Source organism: Aquarana catesbeiana, linkage group LG09, assembly GCF_042186555.1.
Source record: "Aquarana catesbeiana isolate 2022-GZ linkage group LG09, ASM4218655v1, whole genome shotgun sequence".
Taxonomy (NCBI): domain Eukaryota; kingdom Metazoa; phylum Chordata; class Amphibia; order Anura; family Ranidae; genus Aquarana; species Aquarana catesbeiana.
In genome coordinates this window covers 81323236-81329009 of record NC_133332.1, presented here as the reverse complement: position 1 = coordinate 81329009, position 5774 = coordinate 81323236, and positions in this window count along the sequence as shown.

The following is a 5774-nucleotide window of genomic DNA, read 5'->3' as shown; positions in this document are numbered from 1 at the left end:
AGGTGCAACAACAACAACAAAAAAAAGGGGGGGTTCGGAACATTACATCCACTAGATAACTAGGTAAAGAGCAACAGTCAAATAGTGTTCATCGACATTGAAGGGATACTGGAAACAGTATCGAACCAGGGAAAGAAGAACCTGTAAAAACAGATAGTTAGATGTCCAGACAAGGCAGGGGAGGTTTCAAGGAGGTTGAGCGTCTTTGGATCATTTGGTGTGTTGCCTCTGACATAGAGAAGCGATAGGGCTCGTTGGAGGGGGTCGCTTGGAAGACCCCGGGGTCTTGTGTGAAGGAGCAGATTCGGGCGTAACTGAAAGAACCTGAGAAATGAGGCCCAAATGCACAAGAAGCCTTTCACTTTCCTGGATGGTAGTGAAGCCATGCGACTTGTTCTGGTAAGAGAAGGTTAGCTTGAAGGGGAACGCCCATCTATACTTGATAGACTTCTGGGATAATACAAGTAGTAATTGTTTAAGGGACCTTCTCCTCTGGATAGTGTAAGGAGAGAGGTCAGGAACACCTGAATTGGGTGACCCTGGATAGTGAGTAGGTGCGCTTCCCTAGATCTCTTCCTCCTTCCCTCATGATTACCTCCTTCACAGTATAGTAGTGCGGCTTCACAATAATGTCTGGGGGAGGGCCCTCAGCATGGGGCGGTTGCAGTGCTCTATGAGCTCTATCCAGCTCCAAACGATGTTCCGCTATGCCAGGGATAAGGTCTTTGATAAGGGTGCGAATCACCTCAGAAGTATCTTTAATAGATTCTGGAAGGCCTCTGACTCTAAAATTATAACGTCTGGTTCTATTTTCAAGGTAGTCGATTTTCTCATGCGCTGATTCCAATTGATCTTGTAGGTCTTGTATGCGAGAGGTATTTTGGTTAGCTCTTGCTATGGTGTGTTCCGTTTTCTGGCCTCTATTCTAGCTCCCAAGTTGTGAAGGTCAGCTTGGATAACAGAGGTAATTTGCTTTGCTGTCTGTGCCAGGCCTTTGGACAGCATCTTGGAGAATGTGGCCATAATTGTGGTTAGGTCAGTGGGGTGTAGTGAGGAAGGCAGGGCCACACCATCCTGTAGCCCAGGGCTTCTGTTCAAATCTCCCAAAGGGGACAACAGCATGTCATCCAGGGTTCTCTCTATAAAAGATTCTGTGGAGGCTGGTGAGGGGACCGGGCCGCTGAGGGTACTCACTGTGGTGGTTCCTGGCAGTATATCATCCTGCAGGGATGACTCAGCGCCAGCATCCATGTCCTCCATCTCTGCTGCTGTCTCATGCAGCGCGCCAGACGCCATCTTGGATTGTGCCTGGGCCTGGGGAACGGCCTCCAACTGACGGAATAAGTCCCTTCTTACTCCCCCTTTGCCATCAAGTTACTCCCGGCACCTTCCGGTATCGGAGGAGCCTGGACTCGTGCTGTGTGGCTCTGTCTGCTCGCTGCCAAGTGAGTCAGGCGACTGGAGCGGGATGGAGCCTCGGAGTCAAGCGGCCATTTCCGAGAGTTCTGCGCATGCGCCCTCCAAGGACGTCATTCTCATATATGCCTCTAGTACTAGTACAGGTTCTCATCTATCCTGAAGGCATTTATAATTTAGTGCTGCGCTCTGCAGAGGGTGCAACACATAAGCACCAATCACTTTAATTATATGACAACACTGTCATACATTTAACTAGTTTTTTATAGTTGTTTCTTTGGACACATTTTTAGCAATTTAAGCACCTTAATTAGGTCTCCTTAAGAGGAATAGCCCCACACCTACACGCTTTCTAATCAATTAACCTGTACTCCATCTAGGTGGTAGTATTTTGTAGGGGCAGCAGTTCTCTCTTATTTATTATATTTTCTATCTGTATGGTACATTTCTTTGTGCGTAATCACACAATACCTTTCCACTAACCACTGGTGTTTTCGAATACCATTTGAATATGCAGCAATGGATATTTTTAAGTACATGAATAGCAGAAGAATCCAGAGAGAATTCTGTAGAAAGAGAAGAAGTGACATGGTAAGAAACAAGACCAGTACACAACAGAACACCAAGAATTGTACAGGATGAGGGGACAACATCCACACATAGAAGAGAAGAAAGAAGCCCTAACCGCAGGTATTACAGACAGCAAGAGCAAATAGATATTCCCCACTCAGATATGACTATCAAGACACCCCTACAGAGAACCACCACAAAAGAGGGATTTTTTTTCCCAGGGGGTACAGAGGGAGACCACCAGCACCAAGGGGTGGAAACTGACCATACAGACCACAAGGAGTGTGGAGACCCTTTCGGCATCCAGCCAGGAATCAACACCAAGGAGACCCTTGACAATATGGGGGCAACATGGATGGAACCCAAGAGGGACCAGACATGTAGAAGGGAGAGTGAACAATGGGAAACCATAGGAAAATCAATGGGAAGAGAGGAGAGACCACACCTACAGACCCCAACGATGGGCAAGAGAAAACGGACCAGAGGCAGAGGGGGGATAAAGTAAAGGAAGTAAAGGGGTTATTTTTAACTTGAGTGAAGCGGTTTTCAATGAGGAGGAACTCAAGGTGCTTGACTTTGGTTTAAAATATGCCCCAGATAAAGACCTGGATAAATTTGAGGCTTATATAGATCTACAGAAGTTCGTTAGAAAAATAAACATAAAAAGGTTTTTAGCCTCAAGGGAAGTGAACCAAATATAAAGGATACCACCCAATTTAAGCACTCTAATCTAAGAAACAATTCTATTTTTAACCCAAAAATGCAACATAATGAAAGTTTATTAGTTTTTAAAAAAATGGTAGAGGAAGATATAAGAAAACTGAAGGTGAACAAGTCAAAAAGAAATAATATCTGGAAGACAATCAAAGAAATAGGAAAGAAGAAATAAATAATTATTCACCCAGCTGACAAAGTCTAGGCCTAATCATCCTGAATAAAATAGATTATGAAACCGAGATGAATAAACTGTTGAAGACACAAGACACTTACAAGAAACTTAAAGGGAATCCAAAAACTGAATATGAGAAGAAACTTAAATCTTTTGTAAAACAAGGAGAAGATAGGGGAATCTTGACAAAAAAGGAAGCAACATTTCTGACTCCAGAGGCAGCAAAAACTCCCGTTATTTACCATGTCCCAAAAATTCACAAGAGCCAATCATATCCCCTTGGTAGGCCAATAATAAGTGGGATAGACTCATTGTTTTCCCGGTTAGGAGTATGCATTGATGGATACCTACAGCCGATGGTAGCAGAGGGCAAATCCTATCTGAAAGATAGCAGGCAACTTAGAAACTTTGAAATACATGAAGATGACATCCTGGTAACAATAGATGTAAATTACATTATATACCAATATTATACAAGAATATGGACTAAGTAGCGTTGAATGGGCATTGAACAAACAAACTGATTTAAAGAATGAACAGATCAGATATATTATTGAAGGTCTAAAACTAGCTATGAGCCACAACTATTTCTGGCACAGAGGTGAATATTATACTCAAATGAAAGGTGTAGCTATGGGGGCAAAATACGTCCCCAGTGTGGCAAATTTGATTCTAAATCGTTGGGAAGAGGAACAAATATATAGTGTGCAAAGAGAAAATCTTAAACTTTATTGTAGGTACATAGATGATATTGTTATAATATGGAAGGGCACAGAAGAAGAACTACAGAGTTTTTTCGATGAAATAAATCAAAACATCTATGGGATTACCTTTACAGGGAATTGGAGTAAACAAAGCATCGACTATCTTGACCTACAGGTATATAAGAGCAATGGATATTTAAACACTTGGACGTTCTTCAAAACCACAGACAGAAACGGATATATCCCAACCAATAGCTGCCACCATCCACAGTGGATTGGTAACATATCAAAAGGAAAACAAATGCGTCTATACAGAAACTGCAGCAATCCAAATGATTTTGAAAAACAATCAAATACAATAACCAATAGATTAAAGGCAAAGGGATATAAATAAAGTACTAGCACTAAAAGAAAATGTCAAAAAGATGGATAGAAATATGATGATAAAAGGAAAGTCAGAAAATAAGAAAAAAAAGAACAAACATATTGATATGGCTTTCCTCAGGGGATATAATAAACAGCATAAGGCCTTAGAAATGGTAATAAAAAAAACACTAGCCAATTTTACAGTCTGATAAAGTGTTAAGATCCATATTACTGGTGGCGCCGAGCGTGATGGACGTCTGATGCTGTAGCTCCGTCTATCCCGGGACTATAACGGCTTCCAGAGGGTCACAATCACCCCACTAAACGGCGCTTTTATCACCCCTCGAGCCCCTCAGACGTGGTGCATGCCTGCGAGGAAGAGGAAACCCCGAGGATCGTCTCAGCACACCCTGACACACTATCTCCTCTACACGTGGGAACCCGACAGCATGTCCCAAAATGGCACCGCAGGGAGAAGTAAGCCTCCTTCCCCTGCTTCCTCGCCACAATCTTTGCTGGAGCAAGCCGCTGAACTGGACACTAATCGTGAGTACACAGCTACCCTTACTAAAATGGACTTGGAAACTAGCCTGGAAGCTATGTACTCAAGGCTGGCAACTAAGTTCCAGACAGAGCTGCATAAAACCTCTCATACGCTCTCCCAGGAAATTGCGGCCTTGGGCACCAGAACGGAGAGGCTGGAAACCAAGCATGATGAGCTAGCGTTAGCTTACAATGACCTCACCAGAGAGCATGAATCCCTAGCCTCAGCTTTTTCCCTGATCCAAACCCAAATTGAAGACCTCGACAATCGAAACCAACGCAACAATCTGCGCCTACGAGGTATCCCAGAATCAGAGACAGATCTCATACCAACGGTGATCCGTCTATTCAAATCCCTTCTCCCAGACTCTGAGTCGGCAGCTTTCAAATGTGATCGCATACACAGAGCTCTCAGACCGAAACCACCAGATGATAAACCCTCTAGGGATGTAGTTCTATGTATGAAGGATTTTCTGATCAAAGAAGATATCCTGAGAGCTGCACGCAATAAGCAACGTATCTTACTCGATGGTCATACCATACAAATCTACCCAGACATTTCCCCTGCCACCCTGGATAGGAGGCGAGGAATGAGAGAAGTTACTACAGCCCTTCAATCCGCTCACATTCGTTACGGATGGGGTTTTCCCTTTAAGCTGGTGATTCCACACAACGGTACCACGTACTCAGCTACATCGCTCCTAGAAGGTCAGGAGGTCTTGATGAAATTAGGCCTTCTTGACGCTGAAGTTATCCGCCGTCCACCATCTACACCCAGACCCTCACCGATTTGGCACACTCCACCAACCAGGAGAGACAGAAGAAGGATCCGTTACGATGTCGTGATAGAAATGAGGAACATTTTCGCTGATCATCTCGGCTTCCACGCTTTTAACAAGTTTCGCAGCAACCTGCACTTCGTTCCATACTTCATTGGCTCAGATGTTGGTCCCTTGGAGCCACGACATGTTCTCCCCACCCAGCCATAGCCTCGCAGATTTTGACTCTTTCTTTATTTTTTTTTTCAATTTTATCTCATATTATTCACATTCTTTTTTTCCATTACTGCCGGCAAGCTCTACCCCATTCGTCATAGAACGGAGCTACGGATTGGCTGGGTTAGAGACCTAGTAGTCTCGTTAGTTTTGTTTTCTCCTATCAGGTTTATTTCTTTTACCTGATCCAGTTCTAGGTTACAATGATTTTTACATGGTTATTAGATTTTTTTTTTTCTTTCTCCTTTTTTTTTAATATTTAGGTCAGCTTACTTACTGTTTGAGCAACTA